This window comes from Lepisosteus platostomus, chromosome 14 (assembly GCF_059453375.1).
Source record: "Lepisosteus platostomus isolate fLepPlt1 chromosome 14, fLepPlt1.hap1, whole genome shotgun sequence".
Taxonomy (NCBI): Eukaryota; Metazoa; Chordata; class Actinopteri; order Semionotiformes; family Lepisosteidae; genus Lepisosteus; species Lepisosteus platostomus.
The window spans coordinates 24,680,675-24,692,442 of NC_142624.1; the positions used below are offsets into that span (position 1 = coordinate 24,680,675).

An 11,768-nucleotide genomic window follows, 5' to 3' on the forward strand; every position below is an offset into this window, starting at 1 on the left:
TTCTCATTAGTCACTCAGGTGCACTATATAAATAGGACAGAAGATACGACAATAGACAGTAACACAATAGCAATAACAGTAACGTGTAATAACATAAATAACATGTAATCAAGTAATTAAGTAATTTATGATTGTGTATCAAAAACATTAAAGAAAACGTTTTGTATGAGTTTTGTATTAAATATAAAAGTCTAAAATTAAACTGCTGTTTAATTACACTGCACATCATGATGGACAATTCACAAAGTCATATGACCCTGCTGAAGATAACAGGAAGATGGCTTGAAACTCACCATAATGTCTGTGATCTGTTTTTAGTAACCTGGAGGGTGAAGTCACAGTATGAATGTGTTGGACCTGGTAATCAATAAAATTAAAAGCAACCCTAACCACAGACTATACATTTTGTGTAAAGGAAACACTTCTGGGTACATAGTATTTTTCTGTGACCAGCTTGAGTAGTACATGACAACCAGCAACATACCTCTTTGGGGGTAAGTAAATGTGACTTAAATAAATCTTATAAGAACAAAGTCTGCTCCTATTCTTGGCTAGTTAATTACTTCTGTGTGGGTAGACTAATAATAATTATCGGTCTGCAGTGTGTTGCAATTGTATTACAGAATATTTCACTGTTCTCTTCTTAGGTTAGCTTCATTGAGAGTTTTTATTGCCTGAAAAGTTAAGAAATATTTTATGTAAGATTTATTTTTTTCTTTTGTTTGAAATTTGGGAGCAATTCAAACAAAAGTACACTGATAATAAAATGTTACATAAAGTAGATATTGTCCTGTTAATATTATTGTTTTTAGGATCTTGCCAAAAGAAATATCCAGGGATGCCCAATAATAGTTTCATTTCATTTAGGGACCATTTCAATTTAAAATAAACAAAGCAATCCTTAAAAAACAAAAATGGTCAATAAAATAACAAACATTAAAAGGAATGGGTATTAATCATTCTGTCATGTAAGAGGAATTTCACAATTTGTATTTTTAGTGTTAAGTGCATGTAATTTATTCCTGAGTGCATAAAAGTATTTGCAGATTTGATCAAGGTATTACTGTTAGTATTAAACCCTATATTTTGACATTATTTAAAAGAAACAGCAGAACACAGAAAAAGTGTGAATTGCAAAATGGTCTTGGTTTTTAAAGGAGTGAGAAAATCATTCTTTACACTAGAAATACACTATATTAACTATATTAACCCTTTCATTGTGCCTAAACTAGAAATTAATTTGAATAAAGTTTCTGTTACAAAATGACCTAAAACACATTTAAAATGACCGGCCATATATTTTTTTGCTTTTCAAGGTATATCAGTACATGTACATTATGAGCAAATATCACTAGACATAAAAGATCATATTATCTTTGATGTCTAACAAAATAATAAAAACAAAATACACAAAAGTCATTAATACATATTACAATACAACTGTATACCCTTTATTCTGTGTATGCACCCCTGTTCTCTGCATTTCACCAAGCTGGAAATCACTGGTAAAATTAAGTAAAGCATCGATTTTATCACAGGAGGCTGGATAGCAGCTGTCCTGTTGGCATACTCTTGGATGGTCCAGCAGGATTAACCTAACGCCAGTGACCGTCTACTTTGTAATGCTGACAAATCCTACAGAATACTTGGCAAAAGCTGTGAAAGATTTCAATATTTCTCAACATTTCCAATGGCATAATTCATTTTCCCCTTGTGGCAAACAGCTGTGGTCACAGCCAGTTAAGACTAGACCTCTGGCATCAACAACGTTGGTCCTTGTCATCTCAAACTGTGTTAAGGTGTTGGTTTGATTGTTTTCGTCAGTAATTTCAGAAGCCAATAAATGAGCCATGGTGATATTACAAGAAGACTGCAGCCTCTTCTGCCATTTTCACAATCAGCTGATCAAGAAAGCTAGGACACAAGCTAACAAAAGGACAGTCTTTAGACTTTGTGAATTTATTCCACAGCTGACACTGTTAAATGTAAACTAATACCGTATATAAAACAAACTTCTTCTTCTTCTTTTTCACAGCCTTAGTCCCAGACTGTCCTGGGGTCAGCTGCTTTGGTTGCTCTTCTCCACTTGTCTCTGTCGAGCACATCTTCCTCACTCACTTCACATACCTCCATATCTTTTCTCACACAATCTATCCATCTCTTTCTAGGCCTGCCTCTTCTTCTGTTACCTTCCACCTCAAATTCCATTACCCTCTTTGTTACTTCTTCAACGTCCCTCCTCATGATATGTCCATACCACCGTAACCTCGCCTCTCGCATCTTCTCAACCACATCCACCACCCTACATCGTCTACGGATTTCTTCATTTCTGATATTATCCTTCATTGAAATCTGTACAATCCATCTCAACATCCTCATTTCAGTTCTTCTCATCAAGTTCTCTTCCCTCTTTCCAACTGCCAAGCATTCAGCTCCATATAGTAGTACAGGTCTAATCACAGTCTTGTACATTTTGCACTTTAACTTTCTAGGAATTTTTCTGTCACAGATTATTCATGTTATTTCTCTCCACTTGTTCCATCCAGCTTTCACTCTTTGTTTTACTGCCTCCAGTGTTTCTCCTCCCTTTACCAGTTTTGATCCAAGGTATTTAAAGCCATCAACTTGTTTATATAAAACAAACTATGTTTCTTATTTTTGAAGCAGTCCGGGTAGGGCTATGTTTTTCTGTTTTCACTAGTAGGGCTAGTGAACTGAATACTGATCCCAGGCTGCTTCAAAATAAACTTGCTCGTAATGGCTCAAAATGAATGTGTGCTTTAAAAGTCTGTGCTTCCTGTTGTTTGGTTGAAATGATATGATTTATGTTAAGATTATAAAAATATCTCCATCGTAAATCAATCTATTTTTTATTTGTCCCAGTTTGATGAAAAAATATTGCTTATATTTTGATTGTTCAGCATGTTCATTATTAGTAGTAGTAGAAGTAGTAGCAGCAGTGGTGACTGTGTCTAAATAGTAGCATGGACTTACAGTTAGATTAGTGTTTTAAACTAATAACTTTCAGAGTGTAGATTCAAATACTGGGTGCAAATCCTACTGTTGTATCCTTGAACAATGTAACACTGAATATAAAAATATATTATTATAGCTTCATCAGGAAAAGAGTACCAGGTCTTTACTGTGAGTGCATGATTAAAAGCTAATTCTCTTATACGATTAAGGAATCGATTGTAAAAATAACTTGCAACAGAATGTCAAAATGTCTTGTAGTTGTAAACTTATATAATAATTATTATTTTTAATACATCAATAAAAAGTGCGTTCCTGCAGTGAACTAGAATTTCTATATTTTGAGAAACAGGTTCCAAAACAAGCTTTAATATTCAATTTTGTTGAATGATAACAATAGGTTGCAAAAGTATTCACACACTACCAATTATATCACATTTCCATGCACTTACATGCACTGTAAATATATATATATGTTTTTTTTTATTTCAAACAGTAATGATGAAATTAAACACTCTTTATGTAACACGGTATATGTGTTAGCAAACCAGACACACAAAATTATATTTACTTATTGCATAAGTTTTCACCCCCAAACCACCCACCCCCCCCCCCCCCGACGACACAAGACAGTACTTTGTGGAAGTACCTAGAATTGTAACAAGTAGGCAGAAAAGGGAGTATGGATCCTGTGCAGGGCTCAAGAGAGAGAGAATACACCGAGAGTTCCAATCCAAATCACAAGTCTAAGACGTAAACCAGGAAAGAAGCAAGAAGGTCCAATGGGGACATGACAGCAAGAGACTAACAATACGAATTACAAGATTAAATCGTGAACGAGGGGACAAGCAAGAAGGTCTAATAGTGACAGGACAGCAAGAGGATATCCTAGTTAACTCTTTATCAATAAAGGAAATAAGAAGCTCCAAATACTTCCTGTCTACCATATGAACATCAAGTCGTCATCTTATACAGTACTCACTCAGTGTACCTCAATCTAATGCAGTGCTATGCAATAAGCAATACTACTTTAATCCATTTATCCATTTTCTAACCACTATATCCAATGCAAGCCAGAGCCTATCCCAGCAAGCATTGGGTACAGGCAGGATACACCCTGGACAGCCACCAGGCACACACAGACACAAACACGGACAAACCAGAGTATCCAGAGGAAACGCACACAAACACCCCAGAGAATAATAATAATAATAATTAATAATTGCTTACACTTATATAGAGCTTTTCTGGACACTCCACTCAAAGCACTTTACAGGTAATGGGGATTCCTCTCCACCACCGCCAATGTGCAGCATCTACGTGGATGATGCGACAGCAGCCATAGTGCGCCAGTACACTCACCACACACCAGCTATCAGTGGGGAGGAGAGCAGAGTAATGAAGTCAATTCATAGATGGGGATTATTAGAAGGCCATGATTGGTAAGGGCCAATGGGAAATTTGGCCAGGACGCCGGGGTTACACCCCTACTCTTTTCGAGAAACGCCCTGGGATTGTTAATGACCACATAGAGTCAGGACCTCAGTTTTACGTCTCATCCGAAGGAAGGCGCCTTTTTACAGTATAGTGTCCCCGTCACTATACTGGGGCATTAGGACCCACAGAGACTGCAGGGTGAGCGCCCCCTGCTGGCCCCACTAACACCTCTTCCAGCAGCAACCTTAGTTTTTCCCAGGAGGTCTCCCATCCAGGTACTGACCAGGCTCACACCTGCTTAGCTTCAGTGGGTGAATACAAATATACAAACTCCATGCAAAAAGCACACCAGCTCCAGAATTGAACTTAGGGCTCCAATGCTGCAAGACAGCAATGATAACCACTGTCCCACCATGCTATTACAATCTGGAATACTGCACGAAAAACACCCAGTAAACAAAAAGGACATAATCAAAAGATTGACCTGAGGAACCAATCCATCCATTTGTTGAAGAAAGAAAGCGGGCTTTGACATAATGACTGGGTTACTTGTTCCAGACTCCTATAACTCTTTGTGTAGAAAGTATCTTCTGTTCTTGTTTTTAAATGTACTTCCCAGAAGTTTGAATTTGAGTACTCTGGCTCTTGTTTCACTGTTGATTCTGAACCATTATCAATACCTTGGAGGATTTGTTATATTTAAATGAGTTCCTATATAACCTTCTATATTCAAGGTTAAAGTTTAATTGTTAGCCTGTCATTGTAGGACAATCCTTAAGTTGAGGAGTGTACTGATGTGGTCACACCTCTAAATTGTTTCCAGACAACAAACTATGTAGTATAATAAAGATCAGAATTATGCTTAATATTCAAATATAGTTCAGCAACACAATAAGAGAACAATGTATAACATAAAATTCACAAAATATAATTATGCCAAAAGAAATCGTATCACAGGATATACTGTACATACATACATCATACATTTCTTCTTAAATTTTTAATGTAAAAATAAATAAAAAGTCAAATAATATAAATAATAAATGTGAAGTACATACTTCCACACAGTTATTTATTTCAAAATGGTTAAATATTAATTACTGCCATTGCATGATTTACACATATGCTCTCTTACTTTTGTGCCCTTCAGCAAAATGTTGGCATGAGTATGACAACGTACAGATCATGGCTCAGTTTAAATTTTCCAACATCTATTTTCTTAGTGGAGAGAGAAGGGAGAACAAAAGTGATATACTGTACAGCATTGTTTTTCCAATAACCCAGCCTTATGAATATAGTAAAGCACAGAAGTCATTTTGAGTGATCACAGATAACAAGTCAATCTATTTTTCTACCATGTACCTAAAATGAAATGCCTGTCACTTTTTTTCTAATGCTAGAATCCCGGCATGATGAAGTATAGCATTGTACTCCTCGGGGCATATTTTCATGTGAGATGCAAACCTTTCTAAATAGATCATTCTGTTTGCAAACCCATTTTAAACAGATCAAACAATTACAGAAATCTCTGGATCAGAGACCATCAATTTGGGACTTGGCAATGTTTCTTTTTATTTGCTTTATGGCAGTAAGCTGGGTCTACAATATGCTTTAACTTTTTACATTCCTTCGTTGAGAGTTGAGAAAGTTCCCCCTCGAATGATCTGTATGGCAAAGAACCAGAATTCAAGTCACAAAGCCTCCGAATTAATTTAAAGGAAAAGGTTTTGAGAAACTGCTGAATGTTAATCCTTGTGTGCAACCAAAATGCCAGGCATGCCTTCAAGCACAGACTGAAAGGCAACATAAAAAGACTCTTAATTGGTTTGTGCAGGCACTTTTTTCCATTTTCTTTACACAGCCATTTAACTTGTACAAAGCTGCTTTAACAAATTCATTACTGCTATAAAAGGCCATGGCAGAATGATTAATGGGACATTCCTACCCCTGACCCAGGTATCGCTTATCTAGGATAAGGCAAATTCTATTATAAAGTAATAGCAAGAAATGTACATATTGATTGTATTTGTTTAATATTTTAACAAGGCTGGTTTACTGCTTCGGCAGCACATATACTAAAATTGGAACAATACAGAGAAGATTAACATGGCCACCGCGCACAAGAAGGGGAGGAATCTTCTAGTCAGGGAAGGGAGGGGGAAGAGGCAGGAGGAGCCAGGTGGAGGGGCTTCAGTGGAGCAGAGGACAGAGAGAGTGCAGCCAGGCAACAGTAACACGCAAATTCGTTAAATGTCCCGTATTTGGTTTACTGCCCCTTGTGGACAGTAAGCACACTCCGGGATAGAGCAACCAGCCCATACATACAGTGCAAAGAAAATAAATTGTGAACCCCTAAAATAATTATTGGAATTACAATTTCTTAACATCTTAACATGATACCCTTGATCAATTTAAACCAGTCCTGTCTTATATTAAACAAATCAGTGTTTTTGAGACACAATCTTACAGTATATGAAGGGGAAAAATTTAATAAGTGAACAGTATGTGAAATAATAAAATAATCCCTAGTTTACTTAGGGTAATTAGGGGGTTGGTTAGGATCAGTTGGTTACGTTTTTTAAGAACAAGACCGAGTTTGTGAAGCCCAGGTTAGAAACTTTGTGAATTTGGTTTTCATCGTAATGATTAGTGGAAACACATCATGCTGTGTTCAAAAAAGATTTCATAGGACCTCAGAAGAAGATAAGATGATGATCATCAGTCTGGAGGGGGTTTCAAAAACATTCATAAATAACTGGAGCTCAATCCATCACTGTCAGACAGTCTACAAATGGAAAATGTTCAAGACTATGAAGCTCTACCCAGGACCAACTGTCCTCTTAAGATCTCCTTACAATCAACCTGTAAAATGATCTCGAAATTTTCAAAGAACCCCACAGTAAAATCTAAGGCTCTGCAGACCTCTCTCGCTGCAGCAAATGTCAATGTTCATGCTTCAGCCATCAGACAGAAGGGGAAATATTTTCATGGGAAGATAGCCAGGAAGAAACTACTGTTCTTTAAGAAGAGCATTGTCGCCCATCTCAGGTTCTTTGTACAGACGAGTCAAAACCTTAGGTGATGATGAGAGACTGAAAGAAAAAACTGCCGTCCAACAGATGAACCTCATCCAAACCATTGAGCATGGTGGTGGGAGTATCATGGTTTGGGGTTGCTCTGCTGCCACAGCACCTGAACAGTATGCCATCATTGATGGAATCATGAATTCAGTGTTTTTAAAACATTCCGGAGGAGAATGTCAAGCTACCCGTGCATTAGCAGAAGAGAAAAATGGGTCACACAGCAAGACAAAGATCAGAAACATACAACAGAATGGCTGAAGAAGCCAAATCAAAACCTGGACCTAAACCCCACTCAAATGCTATGGTAGAACCTGAAGTGAGCAGATCATGCAAGGAAAGTAGGAAACCCTCAAATGTCACAGATTGAAAGGAAGAATGGGTTTATTTTCATAAAAGCCAATGTGATAGAAATATCTAGTTGAAGTCACAACTAGGTGCCACCAGCTACAGAATCTAAGGTTTCACAAATTTATTCACATGAGGATATTTACTGTTCAGTCACTTTATTCCCTAATCCAATTATTAAGATGTGGTGCTTCTGGACATTGGTCATGGTCTTTATTTTAAATGTTTTTGCATGTGTTCACACTTCCTCTGTAACAGTCTATGTGGTGAGCTGAAGGTCTCCCCACTGTGTGTCCAGTTGCATTTGTCAATTCAGAAAAAAATTAACTTAAAAACAAAGGGGAACATTGATAATAATCATTTCTCTTCCCAGAAGGAAAATCTTACAAGAAGTAGCAGAGTAATTTGTGAAACATATGGCTGGCTCTGCATGTGGTGAAATTTTAAAAAGCTGTGTCAGCACAGAGGCCAAGTTCCAGTGATGAGATCTTGTGGACAAAGACAGCTCTCTAAGAGAATGTTCTGCAGATCCGTGCCCTCTAAACCAACAGCGAAAGACAAAGACAAAAATGTTTGCTTTACTCCACAGCCTCTCTGATGTTACTTTTGAAATGAGTATTAACTGAATCTAGCAACACTGAGCAGGTGGCTGAGCTGGCAGGGAACGGGTTGGTATTGGAGGCGGTAGGAGAAGATTCAGAATTTTGGATATGCATCTTTAATTAAATTGAATTAATGAAACTGAACATGCCTTGGATCTGGTGTTCAGAACACTACAGGGATGACAGGGGCTTGGAATTTAAAACTGTGTCCTGTACAAAGTTTAGCATATTTTAGCATATTTGTTAAACCAAGCTAAAAGTACAAACGATACCTGTTGGTCTTCACAGATATTGAAAGTCAAATGCATAATATTCCGAGCCTTTCTCCATTATCGTGCCTATCAAGGACAGGGACACACTGGTATAGGTATAGGAGTGTTTGCTGTTACTTCATAAAAAGAACATATGCCTGGGTTCATCAAATAAAGACTGTGGAACCACAAACTGTATATTTCTTGTGCTTTTCTAATCAGTCCATGAAACACAGACAGTGCAAATAAATTATTGTTTATCTGGATCATTCCAGTCTCCTGGCATAAGAGCTCTACAGGTTCTGAATAAGGGATCACAATAACATCACTAAACACTTGCAATAGTTGTAAAACATAAAATGAGCAAAATGAGCCAAATATCAGCACAGATGTCATGTCATGAACTAAAGTATAATATTCCAACTAGTCTAGATATTAAAAATTAAGTAATTTTTAAAAATGATAAAACCTCCTTTTTTGGAAATAATGTATCAAAAAATAAATATGGAATGCAGTACAAGTGGTTTGAAATGTAAGTGGCTATCACTACAAAGATTCCACAATGGCGGAATCAACAACGATAAAATCATTTAAACAAGACATGGTCAATATTTTAGCTGCTGAATTAATGTGTTGCAATTCATTTATGTTGTTCCTTGTCACTTTTGCAAGCAGGACATTATAGGAATGAAGATGGGAAGAGGCAAATCACATGAATGAGTTTTTCTGCATCAGGCTTTGACAAAACAGTAACTGAAAAATATTCCATCACTCTTTTGGTAATATTTTTCACATGACACTCAAATATTAAGCTACGGTCAAGATCTCCCCCAAATTCTGTATCTTTAGAATAATGTCAATGGCAAGACTTGCAGACTCAAATTTACGCAGCTGAAATGGCAAACTGAAATAACATGACCTACAGTATGTCTTACAGTGAGTTGCAAAAATCATTTTAATTCCACATCTAATCGTATATATATATATGAATTATAACTACAGAAAAGGTCAATGTAGTAGCAGGGTTAGTGTACACACCAGTCTGGGTATCATCATAACAAAATTGGCCGCGTATTTGACCTAATGACTGCATGTACATACTTAATGACGAGGATCTAAAATTGAGCCTTGTAGAATATTCAGGGACACAAACCCAGTGACAGACCTGAATCCTCACTCATTGCTTTCTCTCGAAGAAATAAACCGATTAAGGGCAATCCAAGAAATACCAAGTTCTCTAAAACAGCTGTGAGAGTATGATGGTATGATGTCAAAAGCGAACTGATTTTTTAAACAAAGGACAGAAAATTTTCTCACTTGAAATTACTGGTAATTGGTAATTCATGCAGAGATAACAGATGAGTGTACTGTACAGTATATTACCTAATTATTACTAACACAGTATATTAATTGTATGATTGTACCATCTTTTACTGGCCAGAATTCCAGTGCTTTAGGCCTTCTGCCTGAAGGACAGAAACCCACCAGGTAATTGGAGAGACTGAATTTTCTATTTTCTTCAGGGAAGAGGAATCTCTCTTTGTTGTATTTTGATGCATTATTTAATAAAGGGGAAAGGTTCCCTGTAGTTTAGCCTGCGTTTAGAGTGCAACTATGTCCTGAATAGGGGATTTAATTTTATAAGAATGGCTAAACCTTTCCCTTACTGAATTCACTTCTCATTAGGACTGTATCAATAATAACTGTGTGTCACTATGCTATCTAGGTGGATACGACTTGATTTTGTGAAAGTCTGGGCTTGGTACTCAAAATTTATGTAAATAATAGTCAGTGTATTTTTAGTTATGTTTATTAATGTTAGTTTTAAAATAAATGTTTTAACTTAACTAAGTCGTCACCTGTTTATTTGTTCTGAAACCAAGCTGTCATACAGCATGTCTAAACTCATTTCCTGACTTCGGGGAAAACTTAAATAATTTTATGAATTCTAACTTGTTATTGTATTTGCACAAACAACAGTACATCATCCCTATTTATTAAAGTATCACTGTATATGTATTTATAAGGGTATATTAGCATACACATTAATATTTTAATTAAAAGAAATATTTATTCAATATTGAACTTTACAAAATGAACAAAATAATAGCAAACCAGTACACGAAGAGAAAAACATAATACTTGTTATGAATAATAATCTTTTTCAATATTTTTACCTATAACATCACAACTAGTAATGCACAACAATTCTGAAGGAACCCAACAAGATCACTTCTTAACATAATGCTCCCCACACCTATGCACTTACAAAATAGAAATTAACTATGTACAGCATAGTAGTGGATGGAGTTTAGGAAAAAATCACAGTGTCTGGAGACCAGAGTTGAGTGTGAGAGCATGAAACAACATCTAAATGCATATTTCTTTAAGAATGACTTGAGGACTTTGACAATGTTAATTGGAAATACGTAATTAGGTGTACTGTATGTTCTCCTTTTGTTTGTAAGGGTTTCCTCCTGGCGCTCCAATTTTCTCCCACAGTCCAAAAACACACTGGTACTGTAGGTTAGCCAGATTCTCTCCAAATTAGCTTTGGTGTGAGTGTGTGTGTCTGTGTGTTCCCTGCACTAGACTGGCTTCCCATCCTGGATGTACCCTGCCTTGCACTTGTTGCTTGCCTGAATAAGCTCCTTCTGTCCTGTGACCCTGAATTCCAAAATTGAAGGAAGCTATTAGAAATAACTGATGGATATTTTTTCAGATAAAAACCCTTACACAGTAACAATGAGGCGATTACACATATGTTAGGTTATTTTGTATTAACTGATAGATTAAGTCCACAGTAATAAGTTTAAGCATTTTTTTTGTTGAAAAGCATCAAGTTTGTTATTTTCAGTGTAGTTTTTTTTGTGGTTAGACTAGTGTATTTTGGCTCTTGAAATGTTATCTACAGTGATATCAGTGAAGCTGAATCGAATGCAGTTCAAATAATTCAGCCAACCTCACCTCCTGTCACATGCCCCTAAACAACTATTATTTTCTAATATGTCTTAATTTTGAAAAATGGACAGCTGCTTGTTTGAGTTATTGTACTGTTTTCAGCTGCAAACAGGGTT

The 11,768-nt window shown here is 36.4% G+C and overlaps 1 pseudogene; it reads left to right on the forward strand.

Annotated features, from left to right (window-relative positions):
* Positions 1-6,465: 6,465 nt before the first annotated feature.
* LOC148649046 (U6 spliceosomal RNA) lies at positions 6,466-6,530 on the forward strand (annotated as a pseudogene).
* Positions 6,531-11,768: the final 5,238 nt, after the last annotated feature.